The following is a 17,009-nucleotide window of genomic DNA, read 5'->3' as shown; positions in this document are numbered from 1 at the left end:
TTATTCATATAATTTTTTTCCAGAAATGCATCCTTTCTGTAAGCGTTCGCCGATGGCATGGCGTTGCCACATTAGTCTTGAAGTGGCTCTCGAATCGAGTCAGCGCTCGCTTACGGCCACACCACCCTGAGCACGCCCGCTCTCGTCTGATCTCGGAAGCCAAGCAGGGTCGGGCCTGGTTAGTACTTGGATGGGAGACCGCCTGGGAATACCAGGTGCTGTAAGCATTTAATTCTTTATTTAATTAATTATTTAATTATTTATTCATATAATTTTTTCCAGAAATGCATCCTTTCTGTAAGCGTTCGCCAATGGCGTGGCGTTGCCACATTACTCTTGAATTGGCTCTCGAATCGAGTCAGCGCTCGCTTACGGCCACACCACCCTCAGCACGCCTGCTCTCGTCTGATCTCGGAAGCCAAGCAGGGTCGGGCCTGGTTAGTACTTGGATGGGAGACCGCCTGGGAATACCAGGTGCTGTAAGCATTTAATTCTTTATTTAATTCTTTATTTAATTAATTATTTAATTATTTATTCATATAATTTTTTCCTAGAAATGCATCCTTTCTGTAAGCGTTCGCCGATGGCATGGCGTTGCCACATTAGTCTTGAAGTGGCTCTCGAATCGAGTCAGCGCTCGCTTACGGCCACACCACCCTGAGCACGCCCGCTCTCGTCTGATCTCGGAAGCCAAGCAGGGTCGGGCCTGGTTAGTACTTGGATGGGAGACCGCCTGGGAATACCAGGTGCTGTAAGCATTTAATTAATTATTTAATTATTTATTCATATAATTTTTTTCCAGAAATGCATCCTTTCTGTAAGCGTTCGCCGATGGCATGGCGTTGCCACATTAGTCTTGAAGTGGCTCTCGAATCGAGTCAGCGCTCGCTTACGGCCACACCACCCTGAGCACGCCCGCTCTCGTCTGATCTCGGAAGCCAAGCAGGGTCGGGCCTGGTTAGTACTTGGATGGGAGACCGCCTGGGAATACCAGGTGCTGTAAGCATTTAATTCTTTATTTAATTAATTATTTAATTATTTATTCATATAATTTTTTTCCAGAAATGCATCCTTTCTGTAAGCGTTCGCCGATGGCATGGCGTTGCCACATTAGTCTTGAAGTGGCTCTCGAATCGAGTCAGCGCTCGCTTACGGCCACACCACCCTGAGCACGCCCGCTCTCGTCTGATCTCGGAAGCCAAGCAGGGTCGGGCCTGGTTAGTACTTGGATGGGAGACCGCCTGGGAATACCAGGTGCTGTAAGCATTTAATTCTTTATTTAATTAATTATTTAATTATTTATTCATATAATTTTTTTCCAGAAATGCATCCTTTCTGTAAGCGTTCGCCGATGGCATGGCGTTGCCACATTAGTCTTGAAGTGGCTCTCGAATCGAGTCAGCGCTCGCTTACGGCCACACCACCCTGAGCACGCCCGCTCTCGTCTGATCTCGGAAGCCAAGCAGGGTCGGGCCTGGTTAGTACTTGGATGGGAGACCGCCTGGGAATACCAGGTGCTGTAAGCATTTAATTCTTTATTTAATTAATTATTTAATTATTTATTCATATAATTTTTTTCCAGAAATGCATCCTTTCTGTAAGCGTTCGCCGATGGCATGGCGTTGCCACATTAGTCTTGAAGTGGCTCTCGAATCGAGTCAGCGCTCGCTTACGGCCACACCACCCTGAGCACGCCCGCTCTCGTCTGATCTCGGAAGCCAAGCAGGGTCGGGCCTGGTTAGTACTTGGATGGGAGACCGCCTGGGAATACCAGGTGCTGTAAGCATTTAATTCTTTATTTAATTAATTATTTAATTATTTATTCATATAATTTTTTTCCAGAAATGCATCCTTTCTGTAAGCGTTCGCCGATGGCATGGCGTTGCCACATTAGTCTTGAAGTGGCTCTCGAATCGAGTCAGCGCTCGCTTACGGCCACACCACCCTGAGCACGCCCGCTCTCGTCTGATCTCGGAAGCCAAGCAGGGTCGGGCCTGGTTAGTACTTGGATGGGAGACCGCCTGGGAATACCAGGTGCTGTAAGCATTTAATTCTTTATTTAATTAATTATTTAATTATTTATTCATATAATTTTTTTCCAGAAATGCATCCTTTCTGTAAGCGTTCGCCGATGGCATGGCGTTGCCACATTAGTCTTGAAGTGGCTCTCGAATCGAGTCAGCGCTCGCTTACGGCCACACCACCCTGAGCACGCCCGCTCTCGTCTGATCTCGGAAGCCAAGCAGGGTCGGGCCTGGTTAGTACTTGGATGGGAGACCGCCTGGGAATACCAGGTGCTGTAAGCATTTAATTCTTTATTTAATTAATTATTTAATTATTTATTCATATAATTTTTTTCCAGAAATGCATCCTTTCTGTAAGCGTTCGCCGATGGCATGGCGTTGCCACATTAGTCTTGAAGTGGCTCTCGAATCGAGTCAGCGCTCGCTTACGGCCACACCACCCTGAGCACGCCCGCTCTCGTCTGATCTCGGAAGCCAAGCAGGGTCGGGCCTGGTTAGTACTTGGATGGGAGACCGCCTGGGAATACCAGGTGCTGTAAGCATTTAATTCTTTATTTAATTAATTATTTAATTATTTATTCATATAATTTTTTTCCAGAAATGCATCCTTTCTGTAAGCGTTCGCCGATGGCATGGCGTTGCCACATTAGTCTTGAAGTGGCTCTCGAATCGAGTCAGCGCTCGCTTACGGCCACACCACCCTGAGCACGCCCGCTCTCGTCTGATCTCGGAAGCCAAGCAGGGTCGGGCCTGGTTAGTACTTGGATGGGAGACCGCCTGGGAATACCAGGTGCTGTAAGCATTTAATTCTTTATTTAATTAATTATTTAATTATTTATTCATATAATTTTTTTCCAGAAATGCATCCTTTCTGTAAGCGTTCGCCGATGGCATGGCGTTGCCACATTAGTCTTGAAGTGGCTCTCGAATCGAGTCAGCGCTCGCTTACGGCCACACCACCCTGAGCACGCCCGCTCTCGTCTGATCTCGGAAGCCAAGCAGGGTCGGGCCTGGTTAGTACTTGGATGGGAGACCGCCTGGGAATACCAGGTGCTGTAAGCATTTAATTCTTTATTTAATTAATTATTTAATTATTTATTCATATAATTTTTTTCCAGAAAAGCATCCTTTCTGTAAGCGTTCGCCGATGGCATGGCGTTGCCACATTAGTCTTGAAGTGGCTCTCGAATCGAGTCAGCGCTCGCTTACGGCCACACCACCCTGAGCACGCCCGCTCTCGTCTGATCTCGGAAGCCAAGCAGGGTCGGGCCTGGTTAGTACTTGGATGGGAGACCGCCTGGGAATACCAGGTGCTGTAAGCATTTAATTCTTTATTTAATTATTTATTCATATAATTTTTTTCCAGAAATGCATCCTTTCTGTAAGCGTTCGCCGATGGCATGGCGTTGCCACATTAGTCTTGAAGTGGCTCTCGAATCGAGTCAGCGCTCGCTTACGGCCACACCACCCTGAGCACGCCCGCTCTCGTCTGATCTCGGAAGCCAAGCAGGGTCGGGCCTGGTTAGTACTTGGATGGGAGACCGCCTGGGAATACCAGGTGCTGTAAGCATTTAATTCTTTATTTAATTAATTATTTAATTATTTATTCATATAATTTTTTTCCAGAAATGCATCCTTTCTGTAAGCGTTCGCCGATGGCATGGCGTTGCCACATTAGTCTTGAAGTGGCTCTCGAATCGAGTCAGCGCTCGCTTACGGCCACACCACCCTGAGCACGCCCGCTCTCGTCTGATCTCGGAAGCCAAGCAGGGTCGGGCCTGGTTAGTACTTGGATGGGAGACCGCCTGGGAATACCAGGTGCTGTAAGCATTTAATTCTTTATTTAATTAATTATTTAATTATTTATTCATATAATTTTTTTCCAGAAATGCATCCTTTCTGTAAGCGTTCGCCGATGGCATGGCGTTGCCACATTAGTCTTGAAGTGGCTCTCGAATCGAGTCAGCGCTCGCTTACGGCCACACCACCCTGAGCACGCCCGCTCTCGTCTGATCTCGGAAGCCAAGCAGGGTCGGGCCTGGTTAGTACTTGGATGGGAGACCGCCTGGGAATACCAGGTGCTGTAAGCATTTAATTCTTTATTTAATTAATTATTTAATTATTTATTCATATAATTTTTTTCCAGAAATGCATCCTTTCTGTAAGCGTTCGCCGATGGCATGGCGTTGCCACATTAGTCTTGAAGTGGCTCTCGAATCGAGTCAGCGCTCGCTTACGGCCACACCACCCTGAGCACGCCCGCTCTCGTCTGATCTCGGAAGCCAAGCAGGGTCGGGCCTGGTTAGTACTTGGATGGGAGACCGCCTGGGAATACCAGGTGCTGTAAGCATTTAATTCTTTATTTAATTAATTATTTAATTATTTATTCATATAATTTTTTTCCAGAAATGCATCCTTTCTGTAAGCGTTCGCCGATGGCATGGCGTTGCCACATTAGTCTTGAAGTGGCTCTCGAATCGAGTCAGCGCTCGCTTACGGCCACACCACCCTGAGCACGCCCGCTCTCGTCTGATCTCGGAAGCCAAGCAGGGTCGGGCCTGGTTAGTACTTGGATGGGAGACCGCCTGGGAATACCAGGTGCTGTAAGCATTTAATTCTTTATTTAATTCTTTATTTAATTAATTATTTAATTATTTATTCATATAATTTTTTTCCAGAAATGCATCCTTTCTGTAAGCGTTCGCCGATGGCATGGCGTTGCCACATTAGTCTTGAAGTGGCTCTCGAATCGAGTCAGCGCTCGCTTACGGCCACACCACCCTGAGCACGCCCGCTCTCGTCTGATCTCGGAAGCCAAGCAGGGTCGGGCCTGGTTAGTACTTGGATGGGAGACCGCCTGGGAATACCAGGTGCTGTAAGCATTTAATTCTTTATTTAATTAATTATTTAATTATTTATTCATATAATTTTTTTCCAGAAATGCATCCTTTCTGTAAGCGTTCGCCGATGGCATGGCGTTGCCACATTAGTCTTGAAGTGGCTCTCGAATCGAGTCAGCGCTCGCTTACGGCCACACCACCCTGAGCACGCCCGCTCTCGTCTGATCTCGGAAGCCAAGCAGGGTCGGGCCTGGTTAGTACTTGGATGGGAGACCGCCTGGGAATACCAGGTGCTGTAAGCATTTAATTAATTATTTAATTATTTATTCATATAATTTTTTTCCAGAAATGCATCCTTTCTGTAAGCGTTCGCCGATGGCATGGCGTTGCCACATTAGTCTTGAAGTGGCTCTCGAATCGAGTCAGCGCTCGCTTACGGCCACACCACCCTGAGCACGCCCGCTCTCGTCTGATCTCGGAAGCCAAGCAGGGTCGGGCCTGGTTAGTACTTGGATGGGAGACCGCCTGGGAATACCAGGTGCTGTAAGCATTTAATTAATTATTTAATTATTTATTCATATAATTTTTTTCCAGAAATGCATCCTTTCTGTAAGCGTTCGCCGATGGCATGGCGTTGCCACATTAGTCTTGAAGTGGCTCTCGAATCGAGTCAGCGCTCGCTTACGGCCACACCACCCTGAGCACGCCCGCTCTCGTCTGATCTCGGAAGCCAAGCAGGGTCGGGCCTGGTTAGTACTTGGATGGGAGACCGCCTGGGAATACCAGGTGCTGTAAGCATTTAATTCTTTATTTAATTAATTATTTAATTATTTATTCATATAATTTTTTTCCAGAAATGCATCCTTTCTGTAAGCGTTCGCCGATGGCATGGCGTTGCCACATTAGTCTTGAAGTGGCTCTCGAATCGAGTCAGCGCTCGCTTACGGCCACACCACCCTGAGCACGCCTGCTCTCGTCTGATCTCGGAAGCCAAGCAGGGTCGGGCCTGGTTAGTACTTGGATGGGAGACCGCCTGGGAATACCAGGTGCTGTAAGCATTTAATTCTTTATTTAATTAATTATTTAATTATTTATTCATATAATTTTTTTCCAGAAATGCATCCTTTCTGTAAGCGTTCGCCGATGGCATGGCGTTGCCACATTAGTCTTGAAGTGGCTCTCGAATCGAGTCAGCGCTCGTTTACGGCCACACCACCCTGAGCACGCCCGCTCTCGTCTGATCTCGGAAGCCAAGCAGGGTCGGGCCTGGTTAGTACTTGGATGGGAGACAGCCTGGGAATACCAGGTGCTGTAAGCATTTAATTCTTTATTTAATTAATTATTTAATTATTTATTCATATAATTTTTTTCCAGAAATGCATCCTTTCTGTAAGCGTTCGCCGATGGCATGGCGTTGCCACATTAGTCTTGAAGTGGCTCTCGAATCGAGTCAGCGCTCGCTTACGGCCACACCACCTGAGCACGCCCGCTCTCGTCTGATCTCGGAAGCCAAGCAGGGTCGGGCCTGGTTAGTACTTGGATGGGAGACCGCCTGGGAATACCAGGTGCTGTAAGCATTTAATTAATTATTTATTCATATAATTTTTTTCCAGAAATGCATCCTTTCTGTAAGCGTTCGCCGATGGCATGGCGTTGCCACATTAGTCTTGAAGTGGCTCTCGAATCGAGTCAGCGCTCGCTTACGGCCACACCACCCTGAGCACGCCCGCTCTCGTCTGATCTCGGAAGCCAAGCAGGGTCGGGCCTGGTTAGTACTTGGATGGGAGACCGCCTGGGAATACCAGGTGCTGTAAGCATTTAATTCTTTATTTAATTAATTATTTAATTATTTATTCATATAATTTTTTTCCAGAAATGCATCCTTTCTGTAAGCGTTCGCCGATGGCATGGCGTTGCCACATTAGTCTTGAAGTGGCTCTCGAATCGAGTCAGCGCTCGCTTACGGCCACACCACCCTGAGCACGCCCGCTCTCGTCTGATCTCGGAAGCCAAGCAGGGTCGGGCCTGGTTAGTACTTGGATGGGAGACCGCCTGGGAATACCAGGTGCTGTAAGCATTTAATTAATTATTTAATTATTTATTCATATAATTTTTTTCCAGAAATGCATCCTTTCTGTAAGCGTTCGCCGATGGCATGGCGTTGCCACATTAGTCTTGAAGTGGCTCTCGAATCGAGTCAGCGCTCGCTTACGGCCACACCACCCTGAGCACGCCCGCTCTCGTCTGATCTCGGAAGCCAAGCAGGGTCGGGCCTGGTTAGTACTTGGATGGGAGACCGCCTGGGAATACCAGGTGCTGTAAGCATTTAATTAATTATTTAATTATTTATTCATATAATTTTTTTCCAGAAATGCATCCTTTCTGTAAGCGTTCGCCGATGGCATGGCGTTGCCACATTAGTCTTGAAGTGGCTCTCGAATCGAGTCAGCGCTCGCTTACGGCCACACCACCCTGAGCACGCCCGCTCTCGTCTGATCTCGGAAGCCAAGCAGGGTCGGGCCTGGTTAGTACTTGGATGGGAGACCGCCTGGGAATACCAGGTGCTGTAAGCATTTAATTTTTTATTTAATTAATTATTTAATTATTTATTCATATAATTTTTTTCCAGAAATGCATCCTTTCTGTAAGCGTTCGCCGATGGCATGGCGTTGCCACATTAGTCTTGAAGTGGCTCTCGAATCGAGTCAGCGCTCGCTTACGGCCACACCACCCTGAGCACGCCCGCTCTCGTCTGATCTCGGAAGCCAAGCAGGGTCGGGCCTGGTTAGTACTTGGATGGGAGACCGCCTGGGAATACCAGGTGCTGTAAGCATTTAATTAATTATTTAATTATTTATTCATATAATTTTTTTCCAGAAATGCATCCTTTCTGTAAGCGTTCGCCGATGGCATGGCGTTGCCACATTAGTCTTGAAGTGGCTCTCGAATCGAGTCAGCGCTCGCTTACGGCCACACCACCCTGAGCACGCCCGCTCTCGTCTGATCTCGGAAGCCAAGCAGGGTCGGGCCTGGTTAGTACTTGGATGGGAGACCGCCTGGGAATACCAGGTGCTGTAAGCATTTAATTCTTTATTTAATTATTTATTCATATAATTTTTTCCTAGAAATGCATCCTTTCTGTAAGCGTTCGCCGATGGCATGGCGTTGCCACATTAGTCTTGAAGTGGCTCTCGAATCGAGTCAGCGCTCGCTTACGGCCACACCACCCTGAGCACGCCCGCTCTTGTCTGATCTCGGAAGCCAAGCAGGGTCGGGCCTGGTTAGTACTTGGATGGGAGACCGCCTGGGAATACCAGGTGCTGTAAGCATTTAATTACTTATTTAATTATTTATTCATATAATTTTTTTCCAGAAATGCATCCTTTCTGTAAGCGTTCGCCGATGGCATGGCGTTGCCACATTAGTCTTGAAGTGGCTCTCGAATCGAGTCAGCGCTCGCTTACGGCCACACCACCCTGAGCACGCCCGCTCTCGTCTGATCTCGGAAGCCAAGCAGGGTCGGGCCTGGTTAGTACTTGGATGGGAGACCGCCTGGGAATACCAGGTGCTGTAAGCATTTAATTCTTTATTTAATTAATTATTTAATTATTTATTCATATTATTTTTTTCCAGAAATGCATCCTTTCTGTAAGCGTTCGCCGATGGCATGGCGTTGCCACATTAGTCTTGAAGTGGCTCTCGAATCGAGTCAGCGCTCGCTTACGGCCACACCACCCTGAGCACGCCCGCTCTTGTCTGATCTCGGAAGCCAAGCAGGGTCGGGCCTGGTTAGTACTTGGATGGGAGACCGCCTGGGAATACCAGGTGCTGTAAGCATTTAATTAATTATTTAATTATTTATTCATATAATTTTTTTCCAGAAATGCATCCTTTCTGTAAGCGTTCGCCGATGGCATGGCGTTGCCACATTAGTCTTGAAGTGGCTCTCGAATCGAGTCAGCGCTCGCTTACGGCCACACCACCCTGAGCACGCCCGCTCTCGTCTGATCTCGGAAGCCAAGCAGGGTCGGGCCTGGTTAGTACTTGGATGGGAGACCGCCTGGGAATACCAGGTGCTGTAAGCATTTAATTCTTTATTTAATTAATTATTTAATTATTTATTCATATTATTTTTTTCCAGAAATGCATCCTTTCTGTAAGCGTTCGCCGATGGCATGGCGTTGCCACATTAGTCTTGAAGTGGCTCTCGAATCGAGTCAGCGCTCGCTTACGGCCACACCACCCTGAGCACGCCCGCTCTTGTCTGATCTCGGAAGCCAAGCAGGGTCGGGCCTGGTTAGTACTTGGATGGGAGACCGCCTGGGAATACCAGGTGCTGTAAGCATTTAATTCTTTATTTAATTCTTTATTTAATTCTTTATTTAATTAATTATTTAATTATTTATTCATATAATTTTTTTCCAGAAATGCATCCTTTCTGTAAGCGTTCGCCGATGGCATGGCGTTGCCACATTAGTCTTGAAGTGGCTCTCGAATCGAGTCAGCGCTCGCTTACGGCCACACCACCCTGAGCACGCCCGCTCTCGTCTGATCTCGGAAGCCAAGCAGGGTCGGGCCTGGTTAGTACTTGGATGGGAGACCGCCTGGGAATACCAGGTGCTGTAAGCATTTAATTCTTTATTTAATTAATTATTTAATTATTTATTCATATAATTTTTTTCCAGAAATGCATCCTTTCTGTAAGCGTTCGCCGATGGCATGGCGTTGCCACATTAGTCTTGAAGTGGCTCTCGAATCGAGTCAGCGCTCGCTTACGGCCACACCACCCTGAGCACGCCCGCTCTCGTCTGATCTCGGAAGCCAAGCAGGGTCGGGCCTGGTTAGTACTTGGATGGGAGACCGCCTGGGAATACCAGGTGCTGTAAGCATTTAATTAATTATTTAATTATTTATTCATATAATTTTTTTCCAGAAATGCATCCTTTCTGTAAGCGTTCGCCGATGGCATGGCGTTGCCACATTAGTCTTGAAGTGGCTCTCGAATCGAGTCAGCGCTCGCTTACGGCCACACCACCCTGAGCACGCCCGCTCTCGTCTGATCTCGGAAGCCAAGCAGGGTCGGGCCTGGTTAGTACTTGGATGGGAGACCGCCTGGGAATACCAGGTGCTGTAAGCATTTAATTTTTTATTTAATTAATTATTTAATTATTTATTCATATAATTTTTTTCCAGAAATGCATCCTTTCTGTAAGCGTTCGCCGATGGCATGGCGTTGCCACATTAGTCTTGAAGTGGCTCTCGAATCGAGTCAGCGCTCGCTTACGGCCACACCACCCTGAGCACGCCCGCTCTCGTCTGATCTCGGAAGCCAAGCAGGGTCGGGCCTGGTTAGTACTTGGATGGGAGACCGCCTGGGAATACCAGGTGCTGTAAGCATTTAATTAATTATTTAATTATTTATTCATATAATTTTTTTCCAGAAATGCATCCTTTCTGTAAGCGTTCGCCGATGGCATGGCGTTGCCACATTAGTCTTGAAGTGGCTCTCGAATCGAGTCAGCGCTCGCTTACGGCCACACCACCCTGAGCACGCCCGCTCTCGTCTGATCTCGGAAGCCAAGCAGGGTCGGGCCTGGTTAGTACTTGGATGGGAGACCGCCTGGGAATACCAGGTGCTGTAAGCATTTAATTCTTTATTTAATTAATTATTTAATTATTTATTCATATAATTTTTTTCCAGAAATGCATCCTTTCTGTAAGCGTTCGCCGATGGCATGGCGTTGCCACATTAGTCTTGAAGTGGCTCTCGAATCGAGTCAGCGCTCGCTTACGGCCACACCACCCTGAGCACGCCCGCTCTTGTCTGATCTCGGAAGCCAAGCAGGGTCGGGCCTGGTTAGTACTTGGATGGGAGACCGCCTGGGAATACCAGGTGCTGTAAGCATTTAATTAATTATTTAATTATTTATTCATATAATTTTTTTCCAGAAATGCATCCTTTCTGTAAGCGTTCGCCGATGGCATGGCGTTGCCACATTAGTCTTGAAGTGGCTCTCGAATCGAGTCAGCGCTCGCTTACGGCCACACCACCCTGAGCACGCCCGCTCTCGTCTGATCTCGGAAGCCAAGCAGGGTCGGGCCTGGTTAGTACTTGGATGGGAGACCGCCTGGGAATACCAGGTGCTGTAAGCATTTAATTCTTTATTTAATTAATTATTTAATTATTTATTCATATTATTTTTTTCCAGAAATGCATCCTTTCTGTAAGCGTTCGCCGATGGCATGGCGTTGCCACATTAGTCTTGAAGTGGCTCTCGAATCGAGTCAGCGCTCGCTTACGGCCACACCACCCTGAGCACGCCCGCTCTTGTCTGATCTCGGAAGCCAAGCAGGGTCGGGCCTGGTTAGTACTTGGATGGGAGACCGCCTGGGAATACCAGGTGCTGTAAGCATTTAATTCTTTATTTAATTATTTATTCATATAATTTTTTTTCCAGAAATGCATCCTTTCTGTAAGCGTTCGCCGATGGCATGGCGTTGCCACATTAGTCTTGAAGTGGCTCTCGAATCGAGTCAGCGCTCGCTTACGGCCACACCACCCTGAGCACGCCCGCTCTCGTCTGATCTCGGAAGCCAAGCAGGGTCGGGCCTGGTTAGTACTTGGATGGGAGACCGCCTGGGAATACCAGGTGCTGTAAGCATTTAATTCTTTATTTAATTAATTATTTAATTATTTATTCATATAATTTTTTTCCAGAAATGCATCCTTTCTGTAAGCGTTCGCCGATGGCATGGCGTTGCCACATTAGTCTTGAAGTGGCTCTCGAATCGAGTCAGCGCTCGCTTACGGCCACACCACCCTGAGCACGCCCGCTCTCGTCTGATCTCGGAAGCCAAGCAGGGTCGGGCCTGGTTAGTACTTGGATGGGAGACCGCCTGGGAATACCAGGTGCTGTAAGCATTTAATTCTTTATTTAATTAATTATTTAATTATTTATTCATATAATTTTTTCCAGAAATGCATCCTTTCTGTAAGCGTTCGCCAATGGCGTGGCGTTGCCACATTACTCTTGAATTGGCTCTCGAATCGAGTCAGCGCTCGCTTACGGCCACACCACCCTCAGCACGCCTGCTCTCGTCTGATCTCGGAAGCCAAGCAGGGTCGGGCCTGGTTAGTACTTGGATGGGAGACCGCCTGGGAATACCAGGTGCTGTAAGCATTTAATTCTTTATTTAATTCTTTATTTAATTAATTATTTAATTATTTATTCATATAATTTTTTCCTAGAAATGCATCCTTTCTGTAAGCGTTCGCCGATGGCATGGCGTTGCCACATTAGTCTTGAAGTGGCTCTCGAATCGAGTCAGCGCTCGCTTACGGCCACACCACCCTGAGCACGCCCGCTCTCGTCTGATCTCGGAAGCCAAGCAGGGTCGGGCCTGGTTAGTACTTGGATGGGAGACCGCCTGGGAATACCAGGTGCTGTAAGCATTTAATTAATTATTTAATTATTTATTCATATAATTTTTTTCCAGAAATGCATCCTTTCTGTAAGCGTTCGCCGATGGCATGGCGTTGCCACATTAGTCTTGAAGTGGCTCTCGAATCGAGTCAGCGCTCGCTTACGGCCACACCACCCTGAGCACGCCCGCTCTCGTCTGATCTCGGAAGCCAAGCAGGGTCGGGCCTGGTTAGTACTTGGATGGGAGACCGCCTGGGAATACCAGGTGCTGTAAGCATTTAATTCTTTATTTAATTATTTAATTAATTATTTAATTATTTATTCATATAATTTTTTTCCAGAAATGCATCCTTTCTGTAAGCGTTCGCCGATGGCATGGCGTTGCCACATTAGTCTTGAAGTGGCTCTCGAATCGAGTCAGCGCTCGCTTACGGCCACACCACCCTGAGCACGCCCGCTCTCGTCTGATCTCGGAAGCCAAGCAGGGTCGGGCCTGGTTAGTACTTGGATGGGAGACCGCCTGGGAATACCAGGTGCTGTAAGCATTTAATTCTTTATTTAATTAATTATTTAATTATTTATTCATATAATTTTTTTCCAGAAATGCATCCTTTCTGTAAGCGTTCGCCGATGGCATGGCGTTGCCACATTAGTCTTGAAGTGGCTCTCGAATCGAGTCAGCGCTCGCTTACGGCCACACCACCCTGAGCACGCCCGCTCTCGTCTGATCTCGGAAGCCAAGCAGGGTCGGGCCTGGTTAGTACTTGGATGGGAGACCGCCTGGGAATACCAGGTGCTGTAAGCATTTAATTCTTTATTTAATTAATTATTTAATTATTTATTCATATAATTTTTTTCCAGAAATGCATCCTTTCTGTAAGCGTTCGCCGATGGCATGGCGTTGCCACATTAGTCTTGAAGTGGCTCTCGAATCGAGTCAGCGCTCGCTTACGGCCACACCACCCTGAGCACGCCCGCTCTCGTCTGATCTCGGAAGCCAAGCAGGGTCGGGCCTGGTTAGTACTTGGATGGGAGACCGCCTGGGAATACCAGGTGCTGTAAGCATTTAATTCTTTATTTAATTAATTATTTAATTATTTATTCATATAATTTTTTCCAGAAATGCATCCTTTCTGTAAGCGTTCGCCGATGGCATGGCGTTGCCACATTAGTCTTGAAGTGGCTCTCGAATCGAGTCAGCGCTCGCTTACGGCCACACCACCCTGAGCACGCCCGCTCTCGTCTGATCTCGGAAGCCAAGCAGGGTCGGGCCTGGTTAGTACTTGGATGGGAGACCGCCTGGGAATACCAGGTGCTGTAAGCATTTAATTTTTTATTTAATTAATTATTTAATTATTTATTCATATAATTTTTTTCCAGAAATGCATCCTTTCTGTAAGCGTTCGCCGATGGCATGGCGTTGCCACATTAGTCTTGAAGTGGCTCTCGAATCGAGTCAGCGCTCGCTTACGGCCACACCACCCTGAGCACGCCCGCTCTCGTCTGATCTCGGAAGCCAAGCAGGGTCGGGCCTGGTTAGTACTTGGATGGGAGACCGCCTGGGAATACCAGGTGCTGTAAGCATTTAATTAATTATTTAATTATTTATTCATATAATTTTTTTCCAGAAATGCATCCTTTCTGTAAGCGTTCGCCGATGGCATGGCGTTGCCACATTAGTCTTGAAGTGGCTCTCGAATCGAGTCAGCGCTCGCTTACGGCCACACCACCCTGAGCACGCCCGCTCTCGTCTGATCTCGGAAGCCAAGCAGGGTCGGGCCTGGTTAGTACTTGGATGGGAGACCGCCTGGGAATACCAGGTGCTGTAAGCATTTAATTCTTTATTTAATTAATTATTTAATTATTTATTCATATAATTTTTTTCCAGAAATGCATCCTTTCTGTAAGCGTTCGCCGATGGCATGGCGTTGCCACATTAGTCTTGAAGTGGCTCTCGAATCGAGTCAGCGCTCGCTTACGGCCACACCACCCTGAGCACGCCCGCTCTCGTCTGATCTCGGAAGCCAAGCAGGGTCGGGCCTGGTTAGTACTTGGATGGGAGACCGCCTGGGAATACCAGGTGCTGTAAGCATTTAATTAATTATTTAATTATTTATTCATATAATTTTTTTCCAGAAATGCATCCTTTCTGTAAGCGTTCGCCGATGGCATGGCGTTGCCACATTAGTCTTGAAGTGGCTCTCGAATCGAGTCAGCGCTCGCTTACGGCCACACCACCCTGAGCACGCCCGCTCTCGTCTGATCTCGGAAGCCAAGCAGGGTCGGGCCTGGTTAGTACTTGGATGGGAGACCGCCTGGGAATACCAGGTGCTGTAAGCATTTAATTCTTTATTTAATTAATTATTTAATTATTTATTCATATAATTTTTTTCCAGAAATGCATCCTTTCTGTAAGCGTTCGCCGATGGCATGGCGTTGCCACATTAGTCTTGAAGTGGCTCTCGAATCGAGTCAGCGCTCGCTTACGGCCACACCACCCTGAGCACGCCCGCTCTCGTCTGATCTCGGAAGCCAAGCAGGGTCGGGCCTGGTTAGTACTTGGATGGGAGACCGCCTGGGAATACCAGGTGCTGTAAGCATTTAATTCTTTATTTAATTATTTATTCATATAATTTTTTTCCAGAAATGCATCCTTTCTGTAAGCGTTCGCCGATGGCATGGCGTTGCCACATTAGTCTTGAAGTGGCTCTCGAATCGAGTCAGCGCTCGCTTACGGCCACACCACCCTGAGCACGCCCGCTCTCGTCTGATCTCGGAAGCCAAGCAGGGTCGGGCCTGGTTAGTACTTGGATGGGAGACCGCCTGGGAATACCAGGTGCTGTAAGCATTTAATTCTTTATTTAATTAATTATTTAATTATTTATTCATATAATTTTTTTCCAGAAATGCATCCTTTCTGTAAGCGTTCGCCGATGGCATGGCGTTGCCACATTAGTCTTGAAGTGGCTCTCGAATCGAGTCAGCGCTCGCTTACGGCCACACCACCCTGAGCACGCCCGCTCTCGTCTGATCTCGGAAGCCAAGCAGGGTCGGGCCTGGTTAGTACTTGGATGGGAGACCGCCTGGGAATACCAGGTGCTGTAAGCATTTAATTAATTATTTAATTATTTATTCATATAATTTTTTTCCAGAAATGCATCCTTTCTGTAAGCGTTCGCCGATGGCATGGCGTTGCCACATTAGTCTTGAAGTGGCTCTCGAATCGAGTCAGCGCTCGCTTACGGCCACACCACCCTGAGCACGCCCGCTCTCGTCTGATCTCGGAAGCCAAGCAGGGTCGGGCCTGGTTAGTACTTGGATGGGAGACCGCCTGGGAATACCAGGTGCTGTAAGCATTTAATTCTTTATTTAATTAATTATTTAATTATTTATTCATATAATTTTTTTCCAGAAATGCATCCTTTCTGTAAGCGTTCGCCGATGGCATGGCGTTGCCACATTAGTCTTGAAGTGGCTCTCGAATCGAGTCAGCGCTCGCTTACGGCCACACCACCCTGAGCACGCCCGCTCTCGTCTGATCTCGGAAGCCAAGCAGGGTCGGGCCTGGTTAGTACTTGGATGGGAGACCGCCTGGGAATACCAGGTGCTGTAAGCATTTAATTCTTTATTTAATTAATTATTTAATTATTTATTCATATAATTTTTTCCAGAAATGCATCCTTTCTGTAAGCGTTCGCCGATGGCATGGCGTTGCCACATTAGTCTTGAAGTGGCTCTCGAATCGAGTCAGCGCTCGCTTACGGCCACACCACCCTGAGCACGCCCGCTCTCGTCTGATCTCGGAAGCCAAGCAGGGTCGGGCCTGGTTAGTACTTGGATGGGAGACCGCCTGGGAATACCAGGTGCTGTAAGCATTTAATTCTTTATTTAATTCTTTATTTAATTAATTATTTAATTATTTATTCATATAATTTTTTTCCAGAAATGCATCCTTTCTGTAAGCGTTCGCCGATGGCATGGCGTTGCCACATTAGTCTTGAAGTGGCTCTCGAATCGAGTCAGCGCTCGTTTACGGCCACACCACCCTGAGCACGCCCGCTCTCGTCTGATCTCGGAAGCCAAGCAGTGTCGGGCCTGGTTAGTACTTGGATGGGAGACCGCCTGGGAATACCAGGTGCTGTAAGTATTTAATTCTTTATTTAATTAATTATTTAATTATTTATTCATATAATTTTTTCCAGAAATGCATCCTTTCTGTAAGCGTTCGCCAATGGCGTGGCGTTGCCACATTACTCTTGAATTGGCTCTCGAATCGAGTCAGCGCTCGCTTACGGCCACACCACCCTCAGCACGCCTGCTCTCGTCTGATCTCGGAAGCCAAGCAGGGTCGGGCCTGGTTAGTACTTGGATGGGAGACCGCCTGGGAATACCAGGTGCTGTAAGCATTTAATTAATTATTTAATTATTTATTCATATAATTTTTTTCCAGAAATGCATCCTTTCTGTAAGCGTTCGCCGATGGCATGGCGTTGCCACATTAGTCTTGAAGTGGCTCTCGAATCGAGTCAGCGCTCGCTTACGGCCACACCACCCTGAGCACGCCCGCTCTCGTCTGATCTCGGAAGCCAAGCAGGGTCGGGCCTGGTTAGTACTTGGATGGGAGACCGCCTGGGAATACCAGGTGCTGTAAGCATTTAATTAATTATTTAATTATTTATTCATATAATTTTTTTCCAGAAATGCATCCTTTCTGTAAGCGT

General features: G+C 47.2%; 60 non-coding genes and 6 pseudogenes across 60 annotated transcripts; all 66 read left to right on the top strand.

Annotated features, from left to right (window-relative positions):
• Positions 1-108: 108 nt before the first annotated feature.
• On the top strand, positions 109-227 carry LOC141354435 (5S ribosomal RNA). The gene has a single exon (XR_012360868.1). It is a non-coding gene; the product is annotated as a 5S ribosomal RNA (ribosomal RNA).
• Positions 228-367: 140 nt separating this feature from the next.
• LOC141353753 (5S ribosomal RNA) lies at positions 368-486 on the top strand (annotated as a pseudogene).
• Positions 487-639: 153 nt separating this feature from the next.
• LOC141354434 (5S ribosomal RNA) lies at positions 640-758 on the top strand. The gene has a single exon (XR_012360867.1). It is a non-coding gene; the product is annotated as a 5S ribosomal RNA (ribosomal RNA).
• Positions 759-887: 129 nt separating this feature from the next.
• Positions 888-1,006, top strand: LOC141354432 (5S ribosomal RNA). Its single transcript, XR_012360865.1, has one exon. It is a non-coding gene; the product is annotated as a 5S ribosomal RNA (ribosomal RNA).
• Positions 1,007-1,147: 141 nt separating this feature from the next.
• Positions 1,148-1,266, top strand: LOC141354431 (5S ribosomal RNA). The gene has a single exon (XR_012360864.1). It is a non-coding gene; the product is annotated as a 5S ribosomal RNA (ribosomal RNA).
• Positions 1,267-1,407: 141 nt separating this feature from the next.
• Positions 1,408-1,526, top strand: LOC141354430 (5S ribosomal RNA). Its single transcript, XR_012360863.1, has one exon. It is a non-coding gene; the product is annotated as a 5S ribosomal RNA (ribosomal RNA).
• Positions 1,527-1,667: 141 nt separating this feature from the next.
• LOC141354429 (5S ribosomal RNA) lies at positions 1,668-1,786 on the top strand. The gene has a single exon (XR_012360862.1). It is a non-coding gene; the product is annotated as a 5S ribosomal RNA (ribosomal RNA).
• A 141-nt stretch (positions 1,787-1,927) lies between these two features.
• LOC141354422 (5S ribosomal RNA) lies at positions 1,928-2,046 on the top strand. Its single transcript, XR_012360861.1, has one exon. It is a non-coding gene; the product is annotated as a 5S ribosomal RNA (ribosomal RNA).
• Positions 2,047-2,187: 141 nt separating this feature from the next.
• LOC141354414 (5S ribosomal RNA) lies at positions 2,188-2,306 on the top strand. Its single transcript, XR_012360860.1, has one exon. It is a non-coding gene; the product is annotated as a 5S ribosomal RNA (ribosomal RNA).
• Positions 2,307-2,447: 141 nt separating this feature from the next.
• Positions 2,448-2,566, top strand: LOC141354405 (5S ribosomal RNA). The gene has a single exon (XR_012360859.1). It is a non-coding gene; the product is annotated as a 5S ribosomal RNA (ribosomal RNA).
• Positions 2,567-2,707: 141 nt separating this feature from the next.
• LOC141354395 (5S ribosomal RNA) lies at positions 2,708-2,826 on the top strand. Its single transcript, XR_012360858.1, has one exon. It is a non-coding gene; the product is annotated as a 5S ribosomal RNA (ribosomal RNA).
• A 141-nt stretch (positions 2,827-2,967) lies between these two features.
• LOC141354387 (5S ribosomal RNA) lies at positions 2,968-3,086 on the top strand. The gene has a single exon (XR_012360857.1). It is a non-coding gene; the product is annotated as a 5S ribosomal RNA (ribosomal RNA).
• Positions 3,087-3,227: 141 nt separating this feature from the next.
• LOC141354378 (5S ribosomal RNA) lies at positions 3,228-3,346 on the top strand. Its single transcript, XR_012360856.1, has one exon. It is a non-coding gene; the product is annotated as a 5S ribosomal RNA (ribosomal RNA).
• A 129-nt stretch (positions 3,347-3,475) lies between these two features.
• LOC141354368 (5S ribosomal RNA) lies at positions 3,476-3,594 on the top strand. The gene has a single exon (XR_012360854.1). It is a non-coding gene; the product is annotated as a 5S ribosomal RNA (ribosomal RNA).
• Positions 3,595-3,735: 141 nt separating this feature from the next.
• LOC141354359 (5S ribosomal RNA) lies at positions 3,736-3,854 on the top strand. Its single transcript, XR_012360853.1, has one exon. It is a non-coding gene; the product is annotated as a 5S ribosomal RNA (ribosomal RNA).
• Positions 3,855-3,995: 141 nt separating this feature from the next.
• Positions 3,996-4,114, top strand: LOC141354349 (5S ribosomal RNA). Its single transcript, XR_012360852.1, has one exon. It is a non-coding gene; the product is annotated as a 5S ribosomal RNA (ribosomal RNA).
• A 141-nt stretch (positions 4,115-4,255) lies between these two features.
• On the top strand, positions 4,256-4,374 carry LOC141354339 (5S ribosomal RNA). The gene has a single exon (XR_012360851.1). It is a non-coding gene; the product is annotated as a 5S ribosomal RNA (ribosomal RNA).
• Positions 4,375-4,515: 141 nt separating this feature from the next.
• LOC141354328 (5S ribosomal RNA) lies at positions 4,516-4,634 on the top strand. Its single transcript, XR_012360850.1, has one exon. It is a non-coding gene; the product is annotated as a 5S ribosomal RNA (ribosomal RNA).
• Positions 4,635-4,787: 153 nt separating this feature from the next.
• LOC141354319 (5S ribosomal RNA) lies at positions 4,788-4,906 on the top strand. The gene has a single exon (XR_012360849.1). It is a non-coding gene; the product is annotated as a 5S ribosomal RNA (ribosomal RNA).
• A 141-nt stretch (positions 4,907-5,047) lies between these two features.
• LOC141354309 (5S ribosomal RNA) lies at positions 5,048-5,166 on the top strand. The gene has a single exon (XR_012360848.1). It is a non-coding gene; the product is annotated as a 5S ribosomal RNA (ribosomal RNA).
• Positions 5,167-5,295: 129 nt separating this feature from the next.
• LOC141354298 (5S ribosomal RNA) lies at positions 5,296-5,414 on the top strand. Its single transcript, XR_012360847.1, has one exon. It is a non-coding gene; the product is annotated as a 5S ribosomal RNA (ribosomal RNA).
• Positions 5,415-5,543: 129 nt separating this feature from the next.
• LOC141354288 (5S ribosomal RNA) lies at positions 5,544-5,662 on the top strand. The gene has a single exon (XR_012360846.1). It is a non-coding gene; the product is annotated as a 5S ribosomal RNA (ribosomal RNA).
• Positions 5,663-5,803: 141 nt separating this feature from the next.
• Positions 5,804-5,922, top strand: LOC141357727 (5S ribosomal RNA). The gene has a single exon (XR_012364214.1). It is a non-coding gene; the product is annotated as a 5S ribosomal RNA (ribosomal RNA).
• A 141-nt stretch (positions 5,923-6,063) lies between these two features.
• LOC141353953 (5S ribosomal RNA) lies at positions 6,064-6,182 on the top strand (annotated as a pseudogene).
• A 141-nt stretch (positions 6,183-6,323) lies between these two features.
• Positions 6,324-6,441, top strand: LOC141354045 (5S ribosomal RNA; annotated as a pseudogene).
• Positions 6,442-6,562: 121 nt separating this feature from the next.
• LOC141354277 (5S ribosomal RNA) lies at positions 6,563-6,681 on the top strand. The gene has a single exon (XR_012360845.1). It is a non-coding gene; the product is annotated as a 5S ribosomal RNA (ribosomal RNA).
• Positions 6,682-6,822: 141 nt separating this feature from the next.
• Positions 6,823-6,941, top strand: LOC141354265 (5S ribosomal RNA). The gene has a single exon (XR_012360843.1). It is a non-coding gene; the product is annotated as a 5S ribosomal RNA (ribosomal RNA).
• Positions 6,942-7,070: 129 nt separating this feature from the next.
• LOC141354256 (5S ribosomal RNA) lies at positions 7,071-7,189 on the top strand. Its single transcript, XR_012360842.1, has one exon. It is a non-coding gene; the product is annotated as a 5S ribosomal RNA (ribosomal RNA).
• Positions 7,190-7,318: 129 nt separating this feature from the next.
• LOC141354248 (5S ribosomal RNA) lies at positions 7,319-7,437 on the top strand. Its single transcript, XR_012360841.1, has one exon. It is a non-coding gene; the product is annotated as a 5S ribosomal RNA (ribosomal RNA).
• Positions 7,438-7,578: 141 nt separating this feature from the next.
• Positions 7,579-7,697, top strand: LOC141354238 (5S ribosomal RNA). The gene has a single exon (XR_012360840.1). It is a non-coding gene; the product is annotated as a 5S ribosomal RNA (ribosomal RNA).
• Positions 7,698-7,826: 129 nt separating this feature from the next.
• On the top strand, positions 7,827-7,945 carry LOC141354229 (5S ribosomal RNA). The gene has a single exon (XR_012360839.1). It is a non-coding gene; the product is annotated as a 5S ribosomal RNA (ribosomal RNA).
• A 129-nt stretch (positions 7,946-8,074) lies between these two features.
• On the top strand, positions 8,075-8,193 carry LOC141358324 (5S ribosomal RNA). Its single transcript, XR_012364818.1, has one exon. It is a non-coding gene; the product is annotated as a 5S ribosomal RNA (ribosomal RNA).
• Positions 8,194-8,322: 129 nt separating this feature from the next.
• LOC141354218 (5S ribosomal RNA) lies at positions 8,323-8,441 on the top strand. The gene has a single exon (XR_012360838.1). It is a non-coding gene; the product is annotated as a 5S ribosomal RNA (ribosomal RNA).
• A 141-nt stretch (positions 8,442-8,582) lies between these two features.
• LOC141358322 (5S ribosomal RNA) lies at positions 8,583-8,701 on the top strand. The gene has a single exon (XR_012364816.1). It is a non-coding gene; the product is annotated as a 5S ribosomal RNA (ribosomal RNA).
• A 129-nt stretch (positions 8,702-8,830) lies between these two features.
• On the top strand, positions 8,831-8,949 carry LOC141354212 (5S ribosomal RNA). The gene has a single exon (XR_012360837.1). It is a non-coding gene; the product is annotated as a 5S ribosomal RNA (ribosomal RNA).
• Positions 8,950-9,090: 141 nt separating this feature from the next.
• LOC141358321 (5S ribosomal RNA) lies at positions 9,091-9,209 on the top strand. Its single transcript, XR_012364814.1, has one exon. It is a non-coding gene; the product is annotated as a 5S ribosomal RNA (ribosomal RNA).
• A 165-nt stretch (positions 9,210-9,374) lies between these two features.
• LOC141354200 (5S ribosomal RNA) lies at positions 9,375-9,493 on the top strand. Its single transcript, XR_012360836.1, has one exon. It is a non-coding gene; the product is annotated as a 5S ribosomal RNA (ribosomal RNA).
• A 141-nt stretch (positions 9,494-9,634) lies between these two features.
• On the top strand, positions 9,635-9,753 carry LOC141354191 (5S ribosomal RNA). The gene has a single exon (XR_012360835.1). It is a non-coding gene; the product is annotated as a 5S ribosomal RNA (ribosomal RNA).
• A 129-nt stretch (positions 9,754-9,882) lies between these two features.
• On the top strand, positions 9,883-10,001 carry LOC141354183 (5S ribosomal RNA). The gene has a single exon (XR_012360834.1). It is a non-coding gene; the product is annotated as a 5S ribosomal RNA (ribosomal RNA).
• Positions 10,002-10,142: 141 nt separating this feature from the next.
• Positions 10,143-10,261, top strand: LOC141354171 (5S ribosomal RNA). The gene has a single exon (XR_012360833.1). It is a non-coding gene; the product is annotated as a 5S ribosomal RNA (ribosomal RNA).
• A 129-nt stretch (positions 10,262-10,390) lies between these two features.
• On the top strand, positions 10,391-10,509 carry LOC141354161 (5S ribosomal RNA). Its single transcript, XR_012360832.1, has one exon. It is a non-coding gene; the product is annotated as a 5S ribosomal RNA (ribosomal RNA).
• Positions 10,510-10,650: 141 nt separating this feature from the next.
• Positions 10,651-10,769, top strand: LOC141358320 (5S ribosomal RNA). Its single transcript, XR_012364813.1, has one exon. It is a non-coding gene; the product is annotated as a 5S ribosomal RNA (ribosomal RNA).
• A 129-nt stretch (positions 10,770-10,898) lies between these two features.
• Positions 10,899-11,017, top strand: LOC141354150 (5S ribosomal RNA). Its single transcript, XR_012360831.1, has one exon. It is a non-coding gene; the product is annotated as a 5S ribosomal RNA (ribosomal RNA).
• Positions 11,018-11,158: 141 nt separating this feature from the next.
• LOC141358319 (5S ribosomal RNA) lies at positions 11,159-11,277 on the top strand. The gene has a single exon (XR_012364812.1). It is a non-coding gene; the product is annotated as a 5S ribosomal RNA (ribosomal RNA).
• A 130-nt stretch (positions 11,278-11,407) lies between these two features.
• Positions 11,408-11,526, top strand: LOC141354139 (5S ribosomal RNA). The gene has a single exon (XR_012360830.1). It is a non-coding gene; the product is annotated as a 5S ribosomal RNA (ribosomal RNA).
• Positions 11,527-11,667: 141 nt separating this feature from the next.
• LOC141354131 (5S ribosomal RNA) lies at positions 11,668-11,786 on the top strand. The gene has a single exon (XR_012360829.1). It is a non-coding gene; the product is annotated as a 5S ribosomal RNA (ribosomal RNA).
• Positions 11,787-11,926: 140 nt separating this feature from the next.
• Positions 11,927-12,045, top strand: LOC141353752 (5S ribosomal RNA; annotated as a pseudogene).
• A 153-nt stretch (positions 12,046-12,198) lies between these two features.
• Positions 12,199-12,317, top strand: LOC141354124 (5S ribosomal RNA). The gene has a single exon (XR_012360828.1). It is a non-coding gene; the product is annotated as a 5S ribosomal RNA (ribosomal RNA).
• A 129-nt stretch (positions 12,318-12,446) lies between these two features.
• LOC141354113 (5S ribosomal RNA) lies at positions 12,447-12,565 on the top strand. The gene has a single exon (XR_012360827.1). It is a non-coding gene; the product is annotated as a 5S ribosomal RNA (ribosomal RNA).
• Positions 12,566-12,714: 149 nt separating this feature from the next.
• Positions 12,715-12,833, top strand: LOC141354103 (5S ribosomal RNA). Its single transcript, XR_012360826.1, has one exon. It is a non-coding gene; the product is annotated as a 5S ribosomal RNA (ribosomal RNA).
• Positions 12,834-12,974: 141 nt separating this feature from the next.
• LOC141354096 (5S ribosomal RNA) lies at positions 12,975-13,093 on the top strand. Its single transcript, XR_012360824.1, has one exon. It is a non-coding gene; the product is annotated as a 5S ribosomal RNA (ribosomal RNA).
• Positions 13,094-13,234: 141 nt separating this feature from the next.
• Positions 13,235-13,353, top strand: LOC141354087 (5S ribosomal RNA). The gene has a single exon (XR_012360823.1). It is a non-coding gene; the product is annotated as a 5S ribosomal RNA (ribosomal RNA).
• A 140-nt stretch (positions 13,354-13,493) lies between these two features.
• Positions 13,494-13,612, top strand: LOC141354077 (5S ribosomal RNA). Its single transcript, XR_012360821.1, has one exon. It is a non-coding gene; the product is annotated as a 5S ribosomal RNA (ribosomal RNA).
• A 141-nt stretch (positions 13,613-13,753) lies between these two features.
• LOC141354068 (5S ribosomal RNA) lies at positions 13,754-13,872 on the top strand. The gene has a single exon (XR_012360820.1). It is a non-coding gene; the product is annotated as a 5S ribosomal RNA (ribosomal RNA).
• Positions 13,873-14,001: 129 nt separating this feature from the next.
• LOC141354057 (5S ribosomal RNA) lies at positions 14,002-14,120 on the top strand. Its single transcript, XR_012360819.1, has one exon. It is a non-coding gene; the product is annotated as a 5S ribosomal RNA (ribosomal RNA).
• A 141-nt stretch (positions 14,121-14,261) lies between these two features.
• Positions 14,262-14,380, top strand: LOC141354047 (5S ribosomal RNA). The gene has a single exon (XR_012360818.1). It is a non-coding gene; the product is annotated as a 5S ribosomal RNA (ribosomal RNA).
• Positions 14,381-14,509: 129 nt separating this feature from the next.
• LOC141354037 (5S ribosomal RNA) lies at positions 14,510-14,628 on the top strand. Its single transcript, XR_012360817.1, has one exon. It is a non-coding gene; the product is annotated as a 5S ribosomal RNA (ribosomal RNA).
• Positions 14,629-14,769: 141 nt separating this feature from the next.
• Positions 14,770-14,888, top strand: LOC141354026 (5S ribosomal RNA). The gene has a single exon (XR_012360816.1). It is a non-coding gene; the product is annotated as a 5S ribosomal RNA (ribosomal RNA).
• A 129-nt stretch (positions 14,889-15,017) lies between these two features.
• On the top strand, positions 15,018-15,136 carry LOC141354017 (5S ribosomal RNA). The gene has a single exon (XR_012360815.1). It is a non-coding gene; the product is annotated as a 5S ribosomal RNA (ribosomal RNA).
• Positions 15,137-15,277: 141 nt separating this feature from the next.
• On the top strand, positions 15,278-15,396 carry LOC141354006 (5S ribosomal RNA). The gene has a single exon (XR_012360814.1). It is a non-coding gene; the product is annotated as a 5S ribosomal RNA (ribosomal RNA).
• Positions 15,397-15,525: 129 nt separating this feature from the next.
• Positions 15,526-15,644, top strand: LOC141353999 (5S ribosomal RNA). The gene has a single exon (XR_012360812.1). It is a non-coding gene; the product is annotated as a 5S ribosomal RNA (ribosomal RNA).
• A 141-nt stretch (positions 15,645-15,785) lies between these two features.
• Positions 15,786-15,904, top strand: LOC141353988 (5S ribosomal RNA). The gene has a single exon (XR_012360809.1). It is a non-coding gene; the product is annotated as a 5S ribosomal RNA (ribosomal RNA).
• A 140-nt stretch (positions 15,905-16,044) lies between these two features.
• LOC141353978 (5S ribosomal RNA) lies at positions 16,045-16,163 on the top strand. The gene has a single exon (XR_012360806.1). It is a non-coding gene; the product is annotated as a 5S ribosomal RNA (ribosomal RNA).
• Positions 16,164-16,316: 153 nt separating this feature from the next.
• On the top strand, positions 16,317-16,435 carry LOC141353917 (5S ribosomal RNA; annotated as a pseudogene).
• A 140-nt stretch (positions 16,436-16,575) lies between these two features.
• LOC141353751 (5S ribosomal RNA) lies at positions 16,576-16,694 on the top strand (annotated as a pseudogene).
• A 129-nt stretch (positions 16,695-16,823) lies between these two features.
• Positions 16,824-16,942, top strand: LOC141353970 (5S ribosomal RNA). The gene has a single exon (XR_012360804.1). It is a non-coding gene; the product is annotated as a 5S ribosomal RNA (ribosomal RNA).
• Positions 16,943-17,009: the final 67 nt, after the last annotated feature.

The sequence above is a fragment of the Misgurnus anguillicaudatus genome, chromosome 21 (genome assembly GCF_027580225.2).
Source record: "Misgurnus anguillicaudatus chromosome 21, ASM2758022v2, whole genome shotgun sequence".
NCBI lineage: Eukaryota > Metazoa > Chordata > Actinopteri > Cypriniformes > Cobitidae > Misgurnus > Misgurnus anguillicaudatus.
Note: the sequence above shows the minus strand (reverse complement) of the source record. Positions and strands in the feature narration are given on the sequence as shown.